This window comes from Equus caballus, chromosome 8 (genome assembly GCF_041296265.1).
Source record: "Equus caballus isolate H_3958 breed thoroughbred chromosome 8, TB-T2T, whole genome shotgun sequence".
Taxonomy (NCBI): domain Eukaryota; kingdom Metazoa; phylum Chordata; class Mammalia; order Perissodactyla; family Equidae; genus Equus; species Equus caballus.
Window position 1 is genome coordinate 17,593,562 of NC_091691.1, and position 26,002 is coordinate 17,619,563.

A 26,002-nucleotide genomic window follows, 5' to 3' on the forward strand; every position below is an offset into this window, starting at 1 on the left:
TTCAAGAGTTTGTTTGTTTGTTTCTGACTAGATCACTCTCAGATCAAGGTAGGAGTATGTCTCAAGACTTTAGATCAGCTAAAAAAAAATGTTGTGGGTTTTTTCCCAGGGGGGAGGGGATGGGAGGCAGAACCAGATAATAAAAAAATATACGTTTGAGTAAAGAAGAATGTTTTTCTGTTTTCACTATCTTAGTCCCTGGGGGTTCATATCCTGTAATGGGTCACTTAACTTTGTTTATATATTGAGAAACAACTAATTTTTATGTAAGCAGATTTTCATAGGGCTGTGTTAGCAAAGCAAATGTGAAGTTGTGGGGGGGGGGGGGACCTGCAATAAACTCGCTGAACAAAACAATGAAACTACTTATAGGGTACTTGAAAAACATTTAGGCTGTGTGAATATATTTCCAGTGTTTGAAATTTCCAGGTCTTAATCTGTAGTACAGCCCCTTCACATGTTAGCCAAACCCTGGATTAGTCTGTCTCTTCCTTGTCTCTGGTACCCCCAATCTTAGTTTTAGGGCCCATCACATTGCAGCTGAAACACACTGTCTCTGTGCACCTCTCCTACGCAGGCCCTTGTCACCTCGTTCCTGGATTACCACAATTGCCTTCTTTCACTTCCAGCTGCTTTTTCCAACTCATCCTGATTAACCTTCTTTACTTCTTTAAATGCTACTGCTTCTACCTTGTCACTCCCCTTTTCAGAAAGCTTCATTGGTTCCCTGTTTTCCACCACATTAAGTCTAACCTCTTCTGCCTTTCAAGGCCCTTTCTAATCTGTCCCACACTACTTATCCAGCTTCATTTCCTATGTTCTTTGGCACATTCTTTCTGCTCTGTTGAAGTCAGTCTTTCTCTCAAACACACCATACTTTTTCAAGTCTGCTCCTCTGGTACCATTATTTACTTCATTCAAAAAGCCCTCTACCCTTCTCTCTTCCTACTCAGATTTTACCTTTTCTTCAAGAACCTGTATAAAGTTTACTCCTGTTTGAAGCTTTTCCTTAACTATTTCAGTTCTTACTGTTTTGCTGCAAACTCCCAGGTGATTTTTTAAATTTGCAAACTAGTGAACGAAAATGTGCATAGTATCTTATATCATTCACTGTTTTATCTTCACTAATGATGTAAACATTTTGCATACAAGGACCATATCTTACAATTAAATCTTTCCCAGTTCCTAGCATAATGCTGAGGTAGTTGACTGATTTGAAGGAAAAGAAAAGAAAGTAAATCTATTTCATTATGCCTATCTAAAGACAAAACAACAATCCTAGTGTTATTGAAGGGAGCCGAATCTTTTTCCAGTTTGGGTCAGATCTGTCACCTCATTTACAGAAAAACATGAGGCAAATGAAAACTGTTTTATAACTGGTCATAGATGGACATGTTTGATTTTCTTTATAAGAAACTATATATATGTGTGTCTATCTATTTATATAGATAATCACGGGGGCCGGCCCCGTGGCCCTGTGGTTAAGTTTGCGTGCTCCACTGTGGCGGCCCAGGGTTTCGCTGGTTCGGATCCTGGGCACGGACATGGCACTCCTCATCAGGCCACGTTGAGGCAGCGTCCCACATGCCACAACTGGAAGGACCCACAACTAAAATATACAATTATGTACTGGGGGAATTTGGGGAGAAAGAGCGGAAAGAAAAAAAAAATAGATTGGCAACAGTTGTTAGCTCAGGTGCCAATCTTTAAAAAAAATAAAAATAAAAAAATAATCACGTATATATATATGATTTTGTTTCCTTTCTTAATATAGCCAGCTGCACTTGGAGAGGTTTGGTTTTGATATTGACAACTTTCCATCCTATTACCATAGATTAAATATGATCAATAAATTTTATATAACCCAGAATTCTGACTTAATTCTTTAAGTAACCTAAGTATAATTAAGTGCCTACTATGCATAAGGTTAGACTCTGTAAAGGGATATTGAAATGAATTACATATTATCTCTGCCCTCAAAAAACTCTTAGGGAATTCTATTAGGAAAGACAAAATATATACTACTCAGAAGCTTAAACATAAGAACACTTGTTACTGCAATTGGATGTCTATTGCTTTAATTCTAAATGAGTCTCCTGACTTTTGAAATAATACATTCCTTTATACTGATAAGAAAGAGCATATAGGACACCCAAACAAAAACTTTTTTTTTAATGTTTTCCCTTTCTTTATTTTTTTCCAGTTTTATTGAGGTGTAATTGACATATAACATTGTAGTCGAAAATGTACAATATAATGATTTGCTATGTGTATAGATTGTGAAATTATTACCACAGTAAGTTTAATTAACATCGGTTACCTCACAGAGTTATAAATTTTTTTCCTTGGGATGAGAACTTTTAAGATTTAGTTTCTTAGCAACTTTCAGATATGCAATACAGTATTGTTAACTATAATCACTGTGCTGTACACTACATCCCCAGAATTTATTTATAACTGTAAATTTTTACCTTTCCACCACCTTTGCCCATTTCCCCGACCCTCCACTTCCTGCCTTTGGCAACCACCAATCTGTTCTCTGTAACTTTGAGTTCAGTTGTTTTTGGATTCCACATATAATGAGATCATACAGTATGTCTTCTCTGTCAGACTTATTTCACTTATCTCACTTAGCTTTATGCCCTCAAGGTCCATCCACGTTGTCACAAATGTCAGGAGTTCCTTCTTTTTTATGGCTGAATAATAATCCATTACGTGTGTGCGTCTGTGTGTGTGTATGTATATATATATACATACCACATTTTCTTTATCCATTCATCCACTGATAGACGCTTAGATTGTTTTCCATGTCTTGGCTGTTGTAAATAATGCTGCAGTGAACATAAGAGTGCAGATATCTTTTCGAGATAGTGTTTTCATTTTCTTTGGATATATACACAGAAGTGGAATTGCTGGATCATATGGTAGTTCTATCTTCAATTTTGGGGGGAAACTCCATACTGTTTTCCATAGTGGCTGTACCAGTTTACATTCCCACTTTTTTTATGCATGCTTTTCTTCCTATTGATGCCAAAGAGCATGTAAGATACCCAAATGAAAACTTTTAAAGTGTGAAATGTTTTATATATGTAAAAGTATGGGTATTTGGAAATGTCTAATTAATGCTTTGGATTTTGTGTTGATGTTTGATTGTCGATGCAACCAGTAACACCATACTCTTTATTCATTTATTTGTTTAATAAATATTTACTGGGTATCTACTTATGTCAAGCCTTGTATTAGTGCTAAATAGGGCTATGTCTTTTCTTTAACTAATAAGCAGAAAATTAAACTAGATGCTTAGAGAAGTTAGCAATGCCTGAGATCACACAGCTGGTAAGTGGCAGAATTAACTTAAAACTAGATTTGCTGATTCAGAGGTCAGACATCTTTTCCATTATACCACAAATCCAAATCGAGTTATTTGGGGGACCAAGCTCACAATTATGTTTTTCTTTTTTCTACTTAAGGTAAAATTCACATAACATAAAAGTCATCATTTTAAATTGTTCAGTTTAAGTTTTTAGTATATTCACAATGTTGTGCAATCATCACCACTGTCTAATTACGGAACATTTCTATCACCCCAAAAAGAAACCCTGTACCTGTTAGCAGTCCCTCTCAATTAGCCCCATCCCCTGGCAACTACTAACTTACTTTCTGTCTCTATGGATTTGCCTATTCTGGACATTTCATATATGTGGACTCATACAATATGTAGCTTGTATCTGAGTTCTCCACTTACCATAATGTTTGCAAAGGTCATCCATGTTGTAGCATGTATCAGTACTTCATTCCTTTTTATGGTTGAATAATATTCCATTGTATGGATATTCCACATTTTGTTTACCCATTCATCAGTTGTTGGACATTTGAGTTGTTTCCAGTTGTGGCTATTATGAATGATGCTGCTGTACACATTCATGTACAAGTTTTTGTGTGGACATACGTTTTCAGTTCTCTTGGGTATATACTTCGGAGTAGAATTGCTTATAATTATTTTCATTGGAATAATTATTTTATGCAAAAATGCTTTGAAATGATTTCTTTTGAGTCATTTATTCAGCACCCGCCCACACACACAATATTGTTCATTGAGCTAATTTGTTTTTGAGAGCTTTTCTTCAGAAATAGGGCAGATCCTGGACAAATAGTTTTTAATTCTAAAGGAATATAATGTGAGTTCAATACTGCCTACTCCATTCAAGACACTATGGAGGACAAATAAGATTCCTACTGCTAGTCATGTTCAATTAATGGAATTAAAATATGTCCATGTCTTTTAGAGGCCAGCCCAGTGGTGCAGTGGTTAAGTTCGTGCTTGCAACTTGGGCAGCCCAGGATTTGCAGGCCTGGATCCCGGGTGTGGACCTACGCACTACTTAGCAGGCATGTTGTGGCAGGTGTTCTACATATAAAATTGAGGAAGATGGGCATGGATGTTAGCTCAGGGCCAATCTTCCTCAGAAAAAAGAGCAGGATTGGCGGCAGATGTTAGCTCAGGGCTAATCTTCCTCAAAAAAAAAAAAAAGAAAGAGACCATGTCTTTTAAAAGCAAGGCAGAATGGCATCAATGCCAAAAGAAGTTAAGTACTTTCTATCCATGAAGAAGGAAGCAATTACTTCTGTACCAGGGAGATGGGGTAACTTGCAGATAGAATTTGAGCTGAGTCTTGATTACTGGGTAGCTTTTCAGCAGATGTAATGGGACATAATGTATTTTTCAGCCTAGTTCAGACTAAAGTGTAAATGTGAATAAAGTATGGGATACTTAGGGACAGTGGCAAATCAGAGGCCCTCAAATCACATACCTAGAGGTTTGAACGTTAAACGTTAGGTAGTGGGGAGCCATTTAAGGTGCCTGAATAGAAGAGACTGATGCAATCAGAGCCTTTGAAAGATTACTCCATCAATAGTTTGTAGAATGACTTAAAGGAAGAAAGAGATTGGGAATGAGAACTTGGACTGGTAATGAGGTTCTGGAACTAGGACAGCTTCAGTGAAAGGAAGAAAAGCAGCTTGTGAGAGATTTCTTTAGGGCATTAACAGCTTGGGAGAGATAGCTGAAAGCCTAAGAGGTAATCAGATAAATAAGAGAAAGTGTGGAGTGAAGAGAAGAGGCCCAGCACAGACCCTTGTGTTAAGAGGTGAGAGGAGGACAAGCCAGCAGAGGTGGATTGGAAAGGAACTCATGGAGGAAAGTGCCACACAAACCAAGCAACAAGAGCCATGTAAGGAGAAGCTACATAAAGGTTATGGAAGGATCTGATCTGAGAAGAATCCTGTTGGATTTGGAGATTAGGAGGTTGGAGCTAGTGAGTTTATTAGTACCAGGGCATCTTCCTGTCAGGGGAAGTTCCCTCTCCTCTCCTCAATAAGTCAAACATTGACCATATTTTAGGCCAAAAAGAGTCAGTGAGGAGCAATGGAAGATTTAGTAAAAATGAGAGGAGTAAATTAATGAAATGAGATAATAAAAATGAAAGAAGTTAATGAAATGAGAAGGTTGTAGGATACAGAATTAAGAGGCTGGTTCTTTGGTGTTGTTGGGGAAAGGTGGTTAAATCTGAAAAAGGAAGACTGAAAGATAAAGACACTTGAGTACGCAGAGAAATTTTAAGATGGAATGGAGAAAAATTGAGGACACTTACACTGAATGGCCTCAATGTAGAATTTATGGTATTATTGCTTATTAGTAGTACTACAGATAGACTAGTTAGAATTAGAAAATACCTTCAACTACCTCAGGCGTATGTAGAAAGACTGAATTCTGTCTTTCCATCCTGTATATATGTTTCATTCTTTAGCTGTGTATTGAGCATATCTTTACCTGTGCTTTTAAATTCATTTTCCTCCCCAAAGCATAACTACATGATGCAATATATAGACTACCAGTTAGGCTGTTGAGTCGTTTTTCTGCTAGTTATTCAAGCTGTGTATTTTGAGTGCTAATAATAGTAGGAACTCAAGTGCAGTATTTTGTTTAAAAGTTCATAATCTTCAGTTTGAACTTGTTTGTATAAATGTTTTATTCTCTCTAAAAGATGCCCCAAACTAATACTGCTGAATTTTCTATAGAATAGAAATTTATTAGTGATCTGTTCTGTAGTGTAGCAGGCCCTGTGGAGACATTTTAATCTACACAATATTTATTTAGTTAAAAATAATAATGATGAATATATGTCACCTTAAAATTATAATTTCCTTGTAATGTTGCAAAATTGGTTCCTGATTAGTCCTGAAGTTAGGAGTTACCAGCAAGAGGACTTTCAGGTAATGTGGAAGATACCACATCATCGTACCACATCAACAAATATTCATATTTCTATGTCTAAATATACTGCTTCCACATCATTTTCTTTTTTTTTTTTTTTTGAGGAAGATTAGCCCTGAGCTAACTGCTGCCAATCCTCTTCTTTTTTCTGAGGAAGATTGGCCCTGAGCTAACATCCATGCCCATCTTCCTCTACTTTATATGTGAGACGCCTGCCACAGCATGGCTTGCCAAGTGGTGCCATGTCCGCACCTGGGATCCGAACCAGGGAACCCCGGGCTGCCGAAGCGGAATGTGTGCAGTTAACCACTGTGCCACCGGGCTGGCCCCTCCACATCATTTTCAAGCCAGCATTGTTATATGGATATTCAAGGTGGATTTTTTTTTCTTAGTTTTTATTCTTACAAATTGTTCTAAATAACTCCTTAGTTATTCTATCTCCTATACAACTCTCTGTTTCTTTCCAGTCATAGGAGATTCTATAGCAGATAGACCATAAGAACCTGGTTTCCAAGAACATGGAAAAATTTTATTTTTTCATATAGAGTGGGTAAATAGCATTATTATACTATATGTCTCAACAAAGGCTCCCATTGCTTGAGAATATGTCCCCTTTGTTCCCCATCCACTAGAAACACAAGCTAGCAGTGTCTGACGAGTCTAGCTACCAACAAGAGCTTAGAAGGACGCATGCTTATCTCTCTAAACACATGGCCCTTTCCTTGGCCTTCATCTGCTCCAGAGGAACTCTAGCTGCCCTTCTTCCCTTAGACTATCGCCACTGTTCCTTCCTCTTATATTCCTGCCTATTCGGGAGTTTTTTCTTCAAGTTTTGCATTCAAACCTCTTGGTTTGAGCCTGTTAAAATCATCATTAAGAGGGGAGAGACTTTGGATTTGTCCGAAGTAGCTAGTTACTACAGCCATTTAATTAATGAATAGTTCTTGTCCATTATTGTAAAGACTATTTTTCAGCCTCCTTAATTAATCTATTCTATTTTATATTTAAAAAATTTTGTCCTGATCTGACTCTAAATGATGGATATTTTAATTTTCATCTTACAAAAAATTTTACTTTGGATTTATATCACTATAGTAAATAGGAATGCAAGTTTAGAAGCTGCTTCCAAAAATAGACGTGGTTCAGTAGGCTTGGTCTTTAACATTCTATTTAATGACTAGGGGATTGAGTAGACCATGCTTATAAAATTTGCTACATGTGCTTAACTGGCTAGCATCTTAGAAAAACAAATTAAAGTTCTAATTATGCTTGACAAGGTGAAGGAGTACATGTGTATTGACAAGAGGAAGTTAACTAGAGGATACATACTGAATGATTCAATGAGGGACTAAAAAAATAAAGTGTAAATGCAACAGGGGGCTCCAGGCTTTGAAAAAGCAGGACAGAAGGAGAAATTAAATAGTTTTAAATATGAGAATGTAAACTATTATCATTTAAAAAGCCATAATACTATTAATATAATATTATTAATTGATCATGATTTATTTTGTAGTTAAGAAGGAGCCTTTTTTTAAGTTAAATTCTTTCCATTAGTTTCTAATATGTAATGAGAGAGAAGGAGAGAGAGACAGATGTGTGCAAGTGATAAAAAACAGGACTGTGAGATCAAAAAGTTCTAATTGCCACATATCTTTCATGTTATTGAACATATTGTAAAGTGATAGTGCTGATACCACATTTCTTAGATGAGATTTCCATCATTGTCAAAGTATGAATAGGCATTGTTGATGTGAACACTGCTTCTCCCTTGTGAGCCAGGTAAGACGGATGGTTGTATTAGAATGTGGTATTCTGTCTGTTCTGTGTATTAACAGAGATTTATACCTGCACTTTTATATCATAACTCAACAAATCAACTCTATAATTGCCTTACCTGAATCTAGTGGATTATATTTACTATGACACCTCCTTTTACTTTGTTTTAAAAGAATCAAGAGGTTGAATTTTTGTGTTTTGGTAAATAAAAAAAAAAATTAGAATGTACACAGGATAGAGGGCAACTAATACATTAGGGACTCTGAGATAAAATAAGTGAAGTCAATATAAACAATAAAAATAAAGCAGATTAGAAGTCAGTCCATTGTCAGTGTTCTAAATTGTAAAGTCCATGTAGGGTTTCTTATGTTGTAGAACTGGAACAATTAAATTCTAGGGAATTTTTATAAGATACTCTGAGTTTAAAAGAAAACATTAAATCTCAAAAATTCCCATCTCTAGATTACTATCTTGAAGTTCTTCCTTTAAACTAAATGTATCAATGGTTTAATTTACTATCATTCTGACACTTTATTTTCCAGTTTGCTGATGCACCTGATGCAGTTCCCTGCACGTGTCAAGCACTCACTAAGTATTTTTAATGATTTTCCTGGGCATTCTAAGACCTAGGTTTAATGTAAACTGCCATATATATGGAGTGACTGAGACTCCTGAATTTCCAAAGCAGATTTTTGCTTTTGATTAATGAATTTACTCCACAGTGAAGTGCTATCTAGACTTTACCCATAGATGTGGAAGGGACTACTATATAATTTTTTTAAAACCTAAGAAATACTATTGGAACTTAATAGGCAAATTTCAGAAGACCTAATAGTTTCCAACAGGGGTTTACAGTCTCACAACTACCATCAGGTACCATCAGTACCCAATATTTTATATTGCATATTTTATTTATTGATAGTATACAAGTTTATAAGTCTTTGTTATACTATTATCTGAGTAAAGAGGTTGGCATTTACTATGTTGATTTCTGCAGGCCTCTGTGGGTGATAAGTTTCTAACCTTTATTAGTTCAAATCTTGAACTAAATGTGTTTCTTGCTTGCTTGTATAACAAGATCTTTTTAACATGTTGGAGAAAATACTATATCAAGCTTTATAAAAGGATAAAATTCACAGTTATTTCATATTGTGCTAATACAACTTTTATTGATCACATTTACATAGGAGTGTCTGTTAACAATTTAGAACATAGCCTGTAGCTGTCATAGGATTGGTTCCTCATGCTAGCTTTCTCACTGGAAACACCAATACTATAATAATATCAAAGCTGCCTACTCTCTGAGATGAGGAAGCTACATGATCCCTCCCAACTCTGAAATCCTATGCTTTCAAACGAATTTCAAATGAAGGAGGAAGTATTTGGCCAAAGTAAAACAGCACAAATGTTAAAACAAACAAGTGAGAGGTTATAGAAGAGGGTTTTTTTTAGCATGGTTTGGTAGGCTTCCCTCATAAAAATCTTATTAAAATCATTATTATGGGCAGTTTCGTTGTTAAAACTGTGAGCAGAGAAGGAAGTATTTTGAAAACAGGCAAAAATGAAATCAACCCTTCCCCCCCACATTTTTTTCTGAGTTTGTTTAGTTTGACCACATGCCCATACATTTGTAGCACACGTATCAACATTGCCCTGCTAGGGTGACTTAGTCTAGTTATTCACTCCTTTTATATTAGATGTAATTATTTAAATTCATTAAAAAGTCTAAGTTTAATTTTTAAAATGTATTGAATTATTGCCATTAAAATAAAACTTGGACAGATCAACTAACCACAATATTTGGACCTAATTTGAACTCATGTAAAAGGCAACAGAATAAAAAAAATTTTGAGGCAATCTGGGAAATCTGAGCTTAGATTTGACCTCATGTTTGATGACAAAGTTTTATTGTTAAATTTTAGGCATACTAATGATATAGTTATGTTTTTCAAAACCGTTCCTTTAGATATACAGTCTGAAATGTTTATGAATGAAATGGTGTATCTAGGATTTGTTTCAAAATGGTGGAAGGTGGCACTGGGGAAGTGGGTGGACCATAAGTTGATAATTTAAACCTGGGCTTAAGGTGGTTCATTATACTGTTCTTTCAACTTTTCCTTATGTTTGATATTTTCTATAGTAAACAAATTCAAAAAATAACATGTAAAACCCATCCATGAGTTTTTATGTACAAAACTATTTAAATGTCTTTATTTCTTATAAAATGAAAGAAAAGCATTACCTACAGTAAATTCTACACCTTGCCAATCTCTTCTCATAATCCATATTCCTGATCCTCTCTTTGCTGTTAGAAAAGAGCTGTTAAAATTGTCACATGGTGAAAAAAGAAAGCAAAGGAGAGAAAATCACTTAGTTGTGCCCAGAAGGAATTATATTTAACTCCTTTGCTCTTCTTTTCTCTCCAACCTGGCCAGAGTTCTCTCTCTTTTGGGGGGAAGGGGAGGATGCAGCCAAGTTACCATTACATTAGGGAGATACCATTCAATTGTATCTACATTTTATCACAAACAACTACATCTATATGTGAACAGAATGTATGGAAAGTACTTATAGTTATTCTCCGTAATTCAGATTTGTATTTTATTCTCTCCAAAGATCAATTATTGAAGCTCTAACTTGTTGCTAAAATAGTCATTTTGTGTTTTAAGAGAAATAAGTGCAGTTCCTTAATAGCATGAATAGTCTGTGGAAATAATCATTTTTGATGTTCAAAGATATTAATAAATTCACAACATGCAAGATTTTGTGAAATATGAAGAATAGTTTATTATTTCAAAATTTTAAAGATTGGGAAAAGGAGAATTTCAGATTAAAGACAGCATACTTATATTGGAAGAAGCTGCAGCAAATAGCAACTAAAATGCTCAATAAATGTCTCTACTTCATATCCCTATGATATGATTCATTACACAGATTTAAAAATAACAATGTTATGAACGATTCAGGCTAGTAGTTAGGAAGACTTAACTTCCACGAATGCAGTAGGTTTGGGAACTGAGTTCTCTGGTAACTTGAATATTACAAAGAACTGAGAATTTTCCTTCCTTTCAGGCCCATGTTTTAGTTCCTCAGCTTCTCTCTCTCCTCCCTGCCGTACATCCTCCTCACTGCCATCAGAGTTAACTTTCTAAAAGACAAATCAGATCATCATTCGCTAGCTTCTGAAACACCAGTGTCACCACATTGTTCATGCAAAAGCCCAAATTGCCTTAGTATAGCATACACAAGCAGACTTCTGTCTTCATCCTTTTTTGCCTCTCCCAATAGAGAGCTATAAACTCAAGCACAACAAACTGTTTTTCTGGTCCCAGGGAATCCTCTGCTTTTCTGATAAGAGTGTGCTTTTGAATGCTCTATTCCCTCTGCTTGGAATGGTTTTTCTGCTCTTCTCCCATCTCATCTTGTAAGACGAGTTGAAAGATCACGTCTTTGAAGCCTTACCTCACTTCCCCCAGACAGCGCTAGTTATTCCCTCCTCTGTTATCATAAGCACTTTTCATCATGCCACTATTTTTTGTACTGTATTCTATTTGGTAGTGTTTATCACCCTTTCTATTGATTGATTATTTCATTCATTCATTCATCAGGTATTACTTGAAAAGTTACTATGTTCTAGACACTGTTTTGGCACTGGAGATAGAGTGGTAATTAAAACAGTCACGGTCTTTGCCCTCTGCTAGTGAAAGACACATATATTAAAAAGGTAATCACAAAAACATCTATAAAATTGCAATTGTGACATCAGTGAAGGTAGGGTCTCTATTCAATACCCCTTTGTAGACAGCCCACGCTCTATCTCCCCACCTCTACCCCACCAGCACGTAAACTAACGCCTTACACATAGGAGCAACTCAATAAATGTTAAAGAAGTGAATGATGAATATATAACCATACATGAACTACTGGACATGGATTTTTTTAGGTTAAACTTTATTTTGAGATTTGGTAGATTCACACACAGTTTTAAGAAATAATATAGACATACCTCACATACCCTTTACCAAGTTTCCCCCAAAGATAACATGTTACAAAACTATAGTATAATATCACAACTTGATACTGATATTGTTCAGATTTTCCCATTTTACTGGTTCTCGTGTGTGTGTACGTATGTGTGTATATGTATGTGTATTTAGGTCTATGCAATTTTTCACGTGTAGCTTTGTGTATCTACTCCCACAGTCTAAATTAAAAACAGTTCCATCACCACGAGGCTGTATCACCACACCTGCTCCCATCCACTTCTCCCCAACCCCTGTCCTTAACCTCTGGCAACCACTAATCTGTTCTGCATTTCTGTAATTGTGTCATTTCCAGAAAGTTATACAAATGGAATCATTCAGTATGTAACCTTTGGAGATTGGCTTTTTTTCACTTGGTATGATTCTCTGGAGTTTCTTTCAGGTTGTGTTTATCAATAGTTCATTCTTTTTTTATTGCTAAATAGTATTTCATGGTATGGATGTATTACAATTTGTTTAATCATTTATCCATTAAAGGGCTTTTTTGGCTGGTTTGTGGTTTTTAGCTATTACAAATAATGCTGCTATGAACATTTGTGTATAGGGTTTTTTTTTTTTCTTTTCTTCTTCTCCCCAAAGCCCCCCAGTATGTAGTTGTATATTCTAGTTGTAAGTCCTTCTAGTTCTGCTATGTGGGACGCTGCCTCAGCATGACTTGATGAGTAGGGCTAGGTCTGCACCCAGGATCCAAACTGGTGAAACCCTGGGCCACTGAAGCGGAGCATGTGAACTTAACCACTCAGCCACGGGGCCAGCCCCACTTTTTTGTCTTTTAGGAAGATTAGCCCTGAGCTAACATCCACCACCAATCCTCTTCTTTTTGCTGAGGAAGATTGACCTTGAGTTAGCATACAGCCCATCTTCCTCTAATTTGTGTATAGGATGCCTGCTACAGCATGGCTTGATAAGCGGTGTGTAGGTCTACACCTGGAATCTGAACCGGCAAACCCCAGGCCACCAAGGTGGAGCACACAAACCTAACTGCTACGCCACTGGGCTGACTCCCATGTATAGGTTTTTATGTGAACATAAATTTCCATTTCTCTGGTATGAATGCCCAAGAATGCAATTGCTGGGTCATAGGGTAATTGCATGTTGAGTTTTATAAGAAAGTGCCACACTGTTTTCCAGAGGGCTGTACCATTTTATATGTAGGAGAGATCCAGTTTCTCCATATCCTCACCAGCATTTGGTTGTGTCACTGTTTTTTATTTTAACCATTCTGATAGGGGTATAGTAATATCTCATTGTGGTTTTATTTGCATTTCCCTAATGGCTAATGAAATTAAACATCTTTTCATGTGCTTATTTGCCATCTGTATGTCCTCTCCAGTGAAATTTCTGTTTGTGTTTTTCACTCATTTTCTAATTGGGTTTTTTTTAATGTTGAATTTTGAGAGTTCTCAATATATTCTACATACTTCTCTTGCATACCTAACATATGCAAATATTTTCTCTCCATCTGTAGCTTGTCTTTTTCATCCTTTTAACGAGATGTTTTGCAAACCAAAGGTTTTAAATTTTGGTACAATTTAGATACAGTTTATTAAGTTTTTCATTTATGAGTCATGCTTGTAAGTCTAAGAACTCTGCCTATCGCTAGATCTCCCAAATTTTCTCCTATGCCTTTTTTCTAAACATTTTATAGTTTATGTTTACATTTAAATCTGTAATCTATTTTGAGTTAGTTTTTTCCATAGGGTGTGAGGTTTATGTCAAGTTTTATTTTTAACCTATGGATGTCCAATTGCTCCAGCACCATTTGTTGAAAAGATATCCTTCCTCCATTGAATTGCTTTTGTACCTTTGTCAGAAATCATTTGGGCATATTTGTGTGTGTGTATTTCTGGGTTCTCTATTCTGCGTAGTTGATCTATGTTTCTCTTCCTCTACCAGTACCAAACTGTTTTGATTACAGTATCTACATACTAAGCCTTAACATTGGGTAAAGTGATTCCTGATATTTATTCTTTTTCAAGATTATTTAGCTATTCTAGTTGTTTTGCCTTTCCATGTAAATTTTAGAATAAGTTTGCCTATGTCTACAAAAAAACCTCTCTGGGATTTTGATAAGGATTGCATTAAAACTATACATCAATTTGGAGAGAAGTGACATCTTTCCTATATTGAGTCTTCTGATCCTTGAATATGGTATGTTTCTTCATTTACTTAGAACTTTGATTTCTTTCATCAACATTTTGTAATTGTAAGCCTGCAGATTATGTGGGTGTTTTATTGAGTTTATACCTAAGTATTTCATTTCCTTTGAGTGATTGTAAATGATACTGTTTTTAATGTCAGTTTCTGCGTGTTAAGTGTTAATATATAGAAATGAAGTTGATTCGATAGACTGATTTCACATCTTTGTGGCCTTGCTCAACTCACTTATTCTAGTGTTTTTATATATTCCTTGGGGTTTTCTATATAGATAATCATGTTTCTGCAACTAGTGACAGTTTTATTTCTTCTTTTCTAATCTGTATGCCTTTTCTTTCTTTTTCTTGCCCAACTGCCCTGGCTAGAACCTTCAGTACAATGTTGAATAGAAGAAGCAAGAGTGGATATCCTTAACTTGTTCCTGATCTTAGGGAGAAAGCATCCAGTCTTTCACCATTAAGTATGATATTTGGTATATATATATTTATATTTATATAAATATATTAAAAAATATATTTTTCATAGATGCTCTTTATCAAGTTGAGGTAGTTCTCCTCTATTCCTAACTTGCTAAGAGGTTTTTTTTTACTCATAAATGAATGTTGGATTTTGTCAGATGCTGATTTTTCTTCTTTTGCCTGTTGATGAGATAGATTACATTCAAATGTTGAACCACCCTTGCATACCTTAAGTAAATCCCTCTTGTCATGGTGTATAACTTTTTTATACATTGTTAGACTCAATTTGCTAATGTTTTGTTAAAGATTTTTGTGTCTAAGTTCATAAGAGATACTGGTTTATAGTTTTATTTTTTGTGCTGCTTTTGTCTGGTTTTGATGTCATGGTGATACTGGCCACATAAAATGAATTGGAAAGATTCCCCTCCTCTTCTGTTTTCTGAAAGAGGTTATGTAAAACTGGTGTTAATTCTTCTTTAAATATTTGGTAAATTTTTCTAATGAAGCCCTCTTGGCCCAGGGATTTCTTTTTCAGGATCCTTTATGTTACAAATTCAATTTTTTTCATGGTTTTGAAACTATGCAAGTTACCTACTTAATGTTGGTGGACTTTTGGTGGTTTGTAGTTTTGGAGAAATTGGTCCATTTCTTCTAAGTTGTCAAATTTATGAACATAAAGTTGTTCATAGTATTCTCTTATTATCCTTTTAATGACAACAGGATCTGTTATAATGTCTCATGTCTGATATTAGTGATTTATCTCTTCTCTTTTTTGGGGATGGGGGGAGATTTGCCCTGCACTAACATCTGTTGCCAATCTTCCTCTCTTCTTTTTTCCCCTCACCAAGGCCCCAGTACATAGTTGTATATTCTAATTGTAAGTCCTTCTAGTTCTTTGTGAGCAACCACCACAGCAAGGCTACTGACAGATGAGTGGTGTGGTTCTGCACCCAGGAAGTGAACACTGGGCTGCCAAAGCAGAGCATGCCAAATTTTAACTGCTAGGCCATCAGAGCTGGCTCTCTCTTCTCTCTTTTCATCTTTGTTAGTCTTGCTAAAATTTTATCAATCTTATTGATTTTTTTCCAAAGAATCAGCTTTACATTTCTTTGCTTTTTCTTATTTTTTTCCTGTTTTCAATTTCATAGATATCTATTCTTATTTTATTATTTCCTTTTTTCTGCTTACTTTGGGTTTAATTTGCTTATCTTTTTATAGGTTCTTAGGGTAGAAACTTGGATTATTAATTTGAGACCTTTCCACTTTCCTAACAAAAGCATTTTAGTACTATGAATTTCCCTCTCAGCACTGCTTTAGTTGCATCCCACAAATTTTGATATGCTGTGTTTTTATTTTCAGGTCTATGTCTTTATTTCCTTTGAAATATTTTATTTGACAAATAAAAAACCATGCATTTTTTTTAGAAATGTATGGTTTAATTTCCAAATGCTTGAAGATTTCTGTTGTCTTTCTATTATTGATTTCTGGTTTAATTTCATTATGGTCAGAAGACATATGACTTTTAGTTGTTTTAGATTTGATGCAGTTTGTTTTCTGTCCAAGATATGGAGAATGTTCCATGGGTACTCAAGAAGAATGTGTATTCTGCTGTTGTTGGGTGGAATGTTCTATAAATGTCAAATTAGATATGTCGGTTGATGATATTCTTTAATTCTTTTATATCTTTGCTAATTTCCTGTTTGGAAGTTCTATCAATTGCTGAGAGTAGTGTGTTAAAGCCCCTAACTGTAACTATAGATTTGTTTGTTTCTCCTTTTAGCTCTGTCAGTTTTTGTTTTGTATATTTTGAAGTTGAAGCTGTTTTTGGTGCAGGCACATTTAGGATTGCTGTGTCTTTTGGTAGGTTGATCCTTTTATTGCTATGTAATGTCCTTAGTAATTTTATTTTCTCTGAAGTCCACTTTATCTGATATTAATATAGCTACTCTTGCTTTTTTTGATTCAAGTTAGTATATCTTTTCCATTCTTTTACTTTCATCCTACCTGTGATGTTATATTTGAATTGAGTTTCTTATAATCATCATATTGTTAGGTCATATATTTTTATCCAATCTGTCAATCTCTCTTTTATGGTGGCTGCTTTAAAATCTGTGTCACATAGTTCCAACTTCTGATTCATCTTAGTATTGGCATCAGTTGATTGTTTTTTCTCATTCAAGTTGTGGTCTTCCTGGTTCTTGGTATGACAGGTGACTTTTTTATTATATGCTGAATACTGTGGATATTATGTTTGTTTGGAACTACTAATCCTATTTAAATCTTCTATTTTACCAGGCAGTTGCCCAGTTTAGGTTTTGTGCGTAGGTCTTTCTTACTTTTGTGGGTCGTAGTTTCAATGACAATTTAGTTGTTGAGTCTTCTTTTCAGTGTTATTTTGGTCTCCTTCATTCTTCTGGCTCCACTTGAGTGTCCCACTGGATCCCTGCTAGTGCCACCTATGGGGGTGAATGACACTTGCCTGGGTTTCCTTGGGCTTCCCATTGTCATTAGGTAGGAGATATGAGATGCTGGATTCCCAGGATGGAGAGCATTTACCCTAGTATTTCCACTCTATCTCTGATGGTGCTACTTGGAAAGAGAATACATACCTGCACCACCTTCTGATGCTAGTGGAGGGCTAGGAGCCAAGTGGTCTGGGTGGCTCTCTGATACTGGGTAGAGGGCAGGAGGCTTTAGGCCTGGTTCACCTTCTGCTGTTGGGTGAAGGGTGTGGGTGATGCCTGACGTGGATTGTCTTCTGCCACGGAGTAGATGGCCAGGAGCCACCAGTTTTGGGTGGTTCTATGCCACTGGGTAGAAGGCTGGGAGACATCAGGCCTCCTAGGGTCACTAGGGTGTGTAGAGGGACATGCCTGTTGCCACTTGTTGTGGGACAAGAGTAGATCAGCCTGCTTGGGTTCTGCCATTGCTACTTCTGTGGCAGATTGGTCCTGCCCTGCCACTGGGTATGGATCTCCCTGCTAAGTTCCCTTTCCCAATCCTTTGGCCAGAAAGAGCAGGCTTCCCCCCCCACCCGCCCCCCACCCCGTTTTTGTGTGCCTGTTGGTGATTCAGGGATGCAGACCTCTTCCATGACCAGTCTGGAATATAAGAGAGAGAAAACAAAACCCCAGGGAACTTGTCAAGCTGCTCTTCAAGTCCTGAGGTCCCTAGCCTGTCTGCCTTCTTCTTTCTATGTTTCAGAGTCCTTTATGATTGTCTATTAAATTATTTCCAGGTTGTGTAGTTGTATTTAAAAGGGAGAAACAGGGAGAAATGAACCGTCTTGCCCTGGAACCAGAAACCTACGTGGATTTTTAAAGAAGAGAAATATTGTACAGCTGACACTAAAACAATACTGAACATAACTGAATTTCTGATGATGTATCTGTTGCTTCAGGATTTTGTGTGATTCTGGGTCATCATTATGAAAATCTTTTAACCAAAAGGACTTTATTAAAATAAACCTATACAAAGGAAAATTTGAAGTATAGATTTTTTTTTAAACAGCATAGAAAATGGTAAGTTTACCAAACATTTTTCTTCTCCTAAGATAACCGTGATTTCCCAGTTTTTATAACAAACCTGAGATTCTTCAAGCCTCTCAGTTCTTTCTTTGGAAGCTGAGGTGAAGGAGGCTGGCCAGCATTGTGGGCGTCACAGAAGTTTGAGATGCTCCCAAGTCCTCATAGGTGTGAACCCCCTGAATATCATTTTTAATATATATTGTAGAATAGGAGCTTCAGTTGAATTTGTGATGATTAAGTGACATAATCTGTAAGTCTGTAATATCAGTATTTAATATTTGTCTCCATTTTATAAAAATAGAATTCAATTTTTAAAAATCTTATTTTGGGTTTTCTGGCTATGTAGATTAGGACAAATGAGAATTTAGTCTACTTTTACACGATTTCAAGCATTTAATTTAAATAAACTCTTTGATGACTACATGATCTAATTCTACCGCATATCCACACCATTGTGTAAGAGACTATGCGTGCAGTTCTCTTTATGGAAAATTATATCATCAAGCAGTAGGGAATGACTAATTGAGTTAATGACAGGACAACAGCGTAGTTTCTTTCTGTGTATCTTAACAAAGGAATGCAGCAAAAAAATTCTTTAATGAAGACACTTTATTATTCTGACCTAACTATAGCCTTATACTAAAAAAGAAATACAAGATATATAGGTGTTACTAAGATGTCAGTTGGCCCATAAATAGTCGAGAAAAATTTCTGTAGTGGTACTTTAAAAAGTGATTAATTAAAAAAAAAAAAGAATAGAGAGAGACTCCTACAAGACAGGTTTATTAATGAAAAAAAATAGAACAAGAGAAGAATATCTTAGAAAAGATAACTTTGTTTATAATCAAAGTATGAGAAAATAAAGTCATATAATAGACACTGAATGCTGGATTGTAGTGGGGGATGGTGGATAACAAGAAGAAAATACCTAAGGAAAGGCAATCTTTAGTTCTTAAAAAATAAATAATTAGTATAAACACTAGATATTCTTCCTAATTTTCAGTCCTATTTGTAGGTGTCATAGGTGTTAGAAATAAATTTGTTTATTTGTGATGTGATAATAATCATACTTTATAGGTTTCAAAATGCTTTTACTTACCAATAGTTTTTGTTGTTTTTAGTGCCATCAAGTCAATTCCAACTCCCAGCGACCCTGTGTATAGCAGAGATGAACCCTGCCCAGTCTTTGTGTGCCATCCTCTCACCTGGTACAATATCAGACAATACTTTGCTGCTATTCACAGGGTTGTCATGGCCAGTTTTTTGGAATTGGGTGGCCAGGTCCTTCTTCTTAGTCTGTCTTAGTCTGGAAGCTCTGCTGAAACCTGTCCACCATGGGTGACCCTGCTGGTATTTGAAATACCAGTGGCATAGCTTTCAACATCACAGCAACATGCAGCCACCACAGTATGACAACTGGCAGAAGGGTGGTTTGGTTCCCTAACTGGAAACAAACCTGGGTGGTGGTGGTGACAGCACTGAATCTTAACCACTACACCACCAGGACTGGCTTTACTAATAGCACGTTATATTTTATAGCGGTTTGTAAACCCTTTCCCTGCATTGTTTCATTTGATCCTCAAGACTATCATAAGGTCAGATATTATTCTTATTTTAGAGTAAACGACTGACCCAAAGTCACAAAGCTAGTGAATGGCTCAGCCAGGGACAGAACCTAGCTCTTTGGTTCCTATCTTAGCATGGTGGAATCATTTTCTGGGACCCCACGCTGTCTACCTCTTAAATTCATTCTCTCTCTACATCAATTCAGTAATCAAAGGTTAAATGTTATAGACTTCATTCTAAAGGAAACGGAATTGAATTCCAAGTTACATTTATATTCTCTAGTAATTGCTCCCTCTTAAAAAATACTAATCATATATAGTATGTATGTTTCAAGAAATTCCCCCCTAACATAAAATGACACTATGACCTATGTGAACCATACCTGGAGTTTTGTATTATTTGTTTGTCTTTTGATTGTTTTTGGTAGGTGACAGTTAAGCCTAGATGAGATAAATTCTGTTCTTGTTCTTCACACTAGAGGAAACAGATGTCTCACATTTTCACAAGGTTTGTGGCAGTTTCAGACTTATGAACCTCATAAAGATAAATGACTACTGTCAAACCAAAGGATCGTTATTCACCGAGATTGCCTTCTGCACCTTTATGCCCATTTCTAGCTTTCTTCCTGCCTTTTTCTCTTCTTCTTTCTTTTTTCTTTTTCTTTTCTCTTCTTTCCTTTCCTCTTTGCCTTTTTTGATCTCTTTTTTTTCTTTTCTTTCTTCTTATTAACAGCACATTTAAAGTTTAATTAACAACTGCCTTCTTTTGTAATCCAAAGGAGCTGCAGTGCAGTATACTTCCTCTTTGTGATAGTTTCCTCTTTGCCTTACTATCAACTGGGACCAGATACACACAGACATAGTATCTTAACTATCTGGAGAGTGCCTAGAGCCTGAGTTACAATAATGGAATTTGGGTCAAGAATATGACCACTACCTAAAAATACACAAAGCTGCTTTGGCATATTTTAAAATTCATTTAGAAATGGGACTTTTTTTCTACCACCAATAGATAGATTTATATTGGCATGTATAAAAATACATATAGCTATTCTTTGCCGACAAAGGAAGTGGGTAAAGACTTATGAAACCTCTTTTCTAATAGAACTTTTTAAATGTAACTTAAGCAAACCACTTTGAAACAATTTCATTCATAGACTTGGATATAATCTTTACATTTAATTTTGCAACTTTCACTTTGACTTTTTATAGTGAGGGTTTTGTTTTATTTTGTTTCCCATCCTCATGTCTCTAGATATAAATAATTGGTCTGTAGAAAAAAAAAAGACAGGAAATGAGAGTTCAGATTTTATTTTAGGACTTTTGTGATCTTCTAGAACACATACACCATTGAACTCCTAATGTATTTTTCCCCCTAAATATTGAAAATGCCAAAATACTTTTCTTGTTGTTTTTTTTGACACAGAGTTCTGACTTAATGGCAAAGATTGTTATAATATACTGTCATTCTTCTGTCTTTATTTATGAGAATTAAAAGGCAACCTATTGCTCTGCCTTGTGTTTCTGGTCAGCTACATACCAGAGTTCCATTTTTAAGTCATGACAGAAGTGGCTTTATACAGCCACTTTATGTATATCCTCATTTGGTTTTTACCAGTATCATGTCAGAGAAGTCATCTCGGATCCTTATGGGAAATAACAGAATTGAGGGAATATTTGTGTTTCCATGTCCTTTGGTTTTTATTTAGCTCTCAGTAGTTAATTGAATGTTACTCCCATTTACAAAGGGCAGAGAGAATGACCTTCTTCCTAGTGGAAACCAAAGTCATAGAATAAAGCTAGCTTTATGTCTTGATATAAAAATCTTGTTCCTCCAACTGCTATTAAGTATGGAATGTATAGAAAATGACATACTATAGAAGATAGTCGTTTTGCTATTTATGGCTCTGGCAAATGTTTAACATTAGTCTTAATATGTTATCTTCCTTTTCTCCATTTTACTTTTCCTAATTAGACTCTGAAATAAATGATACAGTATTTTTGATGTTTTGCTGGGTTTTAAAAGGTTGAGAATTTGAATTGCTTTGAAATTCAAGTCTTTCAGGATACAGAGTCCTGGTGTATTCCTGTGTTAATTCGGGAGAAAATAATCCAAATTCCAAGAACCAAATCACCATACCTAGTAGAAGGGGCTACCACCATTTCTTTCAGGAAACATCACATAGTGTTTAAAGCAAGTTTCAAGCCTGAAACATCTATATTCTGTTATTCAATCTGTTGATTGTGTTTAAATATTAGTCATGAATTCTGTCATGCTCTCTTCCCTTCAGGCCTTTGTGTTAACTACCCCCTGCCTCAAATACTTTTGGTTTCTCTGGGACTCCCTTATTCCCTTTCCACAAGAGACTGGGTTAGATGCCCTTTATGTTGTGCTATGCTGTTCTGATATTGCCTGTGCTTCAGGCTTGCTTTCTCACTACATATGATCTCCTTAAGGACAGAGATCTAAACATGTTCGTGATTATATCTTTACTAGCTGGCAGGAAGCCCAGCACATAATAGATATTAAATAAATATTTGCTGAATAAATAAAATTAATGGAAAAAATAGTTACTTAATTTCATATTTCTTTCTAATTTAAAGGCCCTTATAAATCCCTATACCAAGATATTTGTTATCTTGATTGACATTATACTTCTTCATATAAGTGGAAAGTTTCAATTATTCAGTTACGTTTTAAATTTTGGACTGGCAAAATGGATTCTTTAGTAAGAGATCTCCAGTATCCCTTGAAGAAAAAATTGTAGCTCGTCTACCCAGAGGAAATAATTAGTATAATATGTTACCCATTAATGTGAATTTCTGAAATAGCTGGGTTGTTTGGTTGTTTTAATAGTAAGCTGCAGAGTTTGCCGTACTTTAGTGTAGAGCTTTGAGCTTGAATGGGGAGGAGGGCCGGGTATCTCCATCCCTGTGTAAGTAGGAGGTAGAGCACTGAATTCATTAAATCTTTCTTCTGTAGACTGCAAGCTCCCTGAAAGTAGGGTTTGTGTCTGTCGTATTTCTGTCTGGTTGGTACCTAGCACAATCTGGGCATTTTAGGAACTCGATAACAATTTGTTGTATAAATTCATGAAAGTGGGAACACTACAGTGGAGATCTTTCTTTGAGTGAACTCTATGTGGTAGAGTGCATATACAGCCAATTTAAAAAGTAGAACTTATTGTCTAAATATAATATGCTTTCTGAAAATAAGCAAAAAGATCCTATTGGGATTAGGAAAATCCCAACTTTAGGGTCAGTTTTATAGAATATTGTCACTCTTTCAGGCAAAGTGGGTCTAAAATTAATCCATAAAGAGCAAATGGACTTTTCAAATTTTACCTAGCAATAGAAGTTGAGAAAGATAGTGTTTGTGGCCTCTAAGTAAATCCAAGAAAACATAAGATGGAAACTCTAAATATCAATAATCCTGAGGCTTATTTGTGAACATTATGTTTTAGGATTTTTATAAAAGGTTCCTCTCCTGCCAGAAAGGAAACTGGAGTTTGGAAACCAGTCTCCAGGGACTTGGTATTGAATGAACTTAACTCTTTGTCTAACACGGATTGATTTCATTATTTTTGGCACAAGATCAGAATGGCTTAGACATAGCATTTATATGAGTGTTTGGAACATTTTCCTTCACTATTATTGTTTCTCGACATGTGTAAGTGCTTTTCTTTCAAAGTGATATATGCTTACATTATATAAACAAGTGGTTCAAACTTGTTTAGACTTTTGCTTTCATCCTGTGATTAGAAAGTTAACAAAATGAATTTTCTTAGTCCCGGTTCTTAACCTTTTCAGAACCTCAGCTTCCTCATCTGCAAAATTGGGATAATCATGCCAAGAATCTTAGGATTCTTGTGGGAATTAATTGATATGTATAAAACCTCCAGCGCAAAGTAAGCATGTCATAGATAGATAGTGATAGGGTGGAGTCAGTAGTTTTTATTATTAAAGCCAGATGCAGGGATTGAGTTAGGTGTGTTGCTTGCTTGCTTGTTTTTGGTCACTGTGATCGCTAATTAGCCCAAATGTGTCTTTTAAATAAGAACTACCATTAAGGAGTATTTTTGTAGTAATCTGTTTAGGCTGATATGCAAAGACATATGTCAGCAAGTTGCAGATCAGTATTATAGAATGACTCCATTGTGTAATAAAAAGGGGATGATCATTACTATACATATTTATAGAAATGTTTTTGAAGAATATACAATAGTTTCTTAGGAGTAATTACCTTTGAGGAGCAAGAATGGGGAGGCCAATTGGAGGGGGAAATCTTTATTTCTCTATACCTCTTTGAAATACTGGAATGTTGTTGGATATGTATTACTTTTATAATAAAAAACAAAAATAGGGGCTGGCCCAGTGGCCTAGTGGTTAAGTTCTTACACTCCACTTCAGCGGCCGAGGATTTCGCCGGTTCGGATCCTAGGCGCGGACCTAACACCGCTCATCAGGCCATGCTGAGGCGGCATCCCACATGCTACAACTAGAAGGACCTACAACTTAAAATATACAACTATGTACTGGGGGGCTTTGGGGAGAAGAAGAAAAAATAAAATCTTAAAAAAAATAGATGAATAAAGACCAGTGAATGTTTTGACAGCAATTGGTAGAGTGACGATTGTAAGCAGAATTAATAAACTGCCTGATGTGCTAGTGAAATCTAAGAGTAAGTTATTTTTTATCATATCTAATAACTTTAGTAGAATTATGTCCATGATTATAACAATGAAGTGATATAGAGAGGTTGCTGTTAAAATTATAGTTAATTAATCCAGAATACCTGACACCTTGCTGGATACCTTAAAGATGTATCTTTGATAGTTTTAATTAAGAGTAGTTTCTTTTCTGTAAAAAATGCAAACAACACAGAAAAGTTGAAAGTGAAATTCCTCTTTAGTAACACCACCACTGAAGTTTATTTATTGTTAGTAATTTGGTATATATTTTTCTGGAATTTTTCCTACGGGCATACATAAACCCACATGCAATTATATGTATATATTCCTTAAATAAAAATGGGATTTTATTATATGCACTGTTCTTCAATATTCTCTTTTCACTTAATATATAAGATCAGTACATTATACTTATCTTGTTCTTTTTAACCACTAACCTGTTGTACCATAATTTATCTAATCAATGTTGTTGATGAAAGTTAAGGTTGTTTGCATTAGCTTGCTATGTTGAACATTTCTGTTCCACCTGTTATTTCAATAGAACAAATGCCTAGAAGTAGAATTGCTGGATGACAAGGTATCTCCATTTTAAAATTTGATAGACGTTGCCAGCTTGCCTGCCAATGGAGTTAATTTCTATTATTATACTGACTTGCATACCCCCCACCCACAGGATCTGATATAGTGTCTGTTTACCCCTTCTAACACTTTGCTGCTCTGGTATGAAGAAATTGGTATAATTTAATTTACATTTCTTTGATTATTACTGTGGTTAAAAATCTCTTCACATGTTCTTTAGCTATTTATAGTTCTATAAATTGCCTATTTACCTCCTTTTGCCCATTTTGATACTTTTTTTCACTTTTTCATTTATAGGTGCTCTTTATATAATTTGGATAATGGTAATCTTTGTAGTATATGAAACAAGTATTTTTCCCCATGTGTTGTCTTTCTCTTTTAATAGCATTTTATGGCAAAGAAGCATTAATTTTTTATGTATTTTTTCAAAATTATTTTTATCAAAATTATACATTTATACAGTTTTAAAAGTTTTCTTCAAAACCTATGATGAAAAACAGCTGTCTCCTGCCTGACATCTCCCCCCCTACTCCCCATTCTTGCTTCCCGGAAGCAACCACTTTAAAGTTCTATAGATATTTTCTCTGAATTTTTTCTCCATATTTCTAAAGAACATATTTATGCTGCTATCTCAGTATTTCAATTTTAGATGAAAGATCAGAATTTCACTTTCTTACACACTGACGTGTTTTACACCCGTCTTCTAGATACAGTTATATCATAACCTTTGGTTAGCTCAATAGACAATGCTTACATTATCATGACTGTATATATTATTTACAGCTGTGATTTTTAGTGTACTGATTAAATTTGCTTTCTTTGTATAATATTTTGTTTTCCCTAGAGTAAATAATAGCTTCATCTTTATTTTGTTAATTTATATTAATTCATTCCTATATCCTACACCAGAATTATAAATGTCCTCTCAATAT

General features: G+C 35.4%; 1 protein-coding gene across 7 annotated transcripts in view; it reads left to right on the forward strand.

Moving 5' to 3' along the window:
- Positions 1 to 26,002, forward strand: part of TAOK3 (TAO kinase 3) — a 169,512-nt gene that overhangs the window by 12,259 nt on the left and 131,251 nt on the right. Inside the window, exon 1 of one of the 7 annotated variants that reach the window (XM_070220088.1) lies at positions 14,615 to 14,710. The exons of the other annotated variants lie outside the window; for them this stretch is intronic. The gene's annotated coding sequence lies outside the window, so the exon portion shown is untranslated. Of the gene's footprint in view, positions 1 to 14,614; positions 14,711 to 26,002 lie in introns of those variants that run through there. 7 annotated transcript variants of the gene reach the window in all.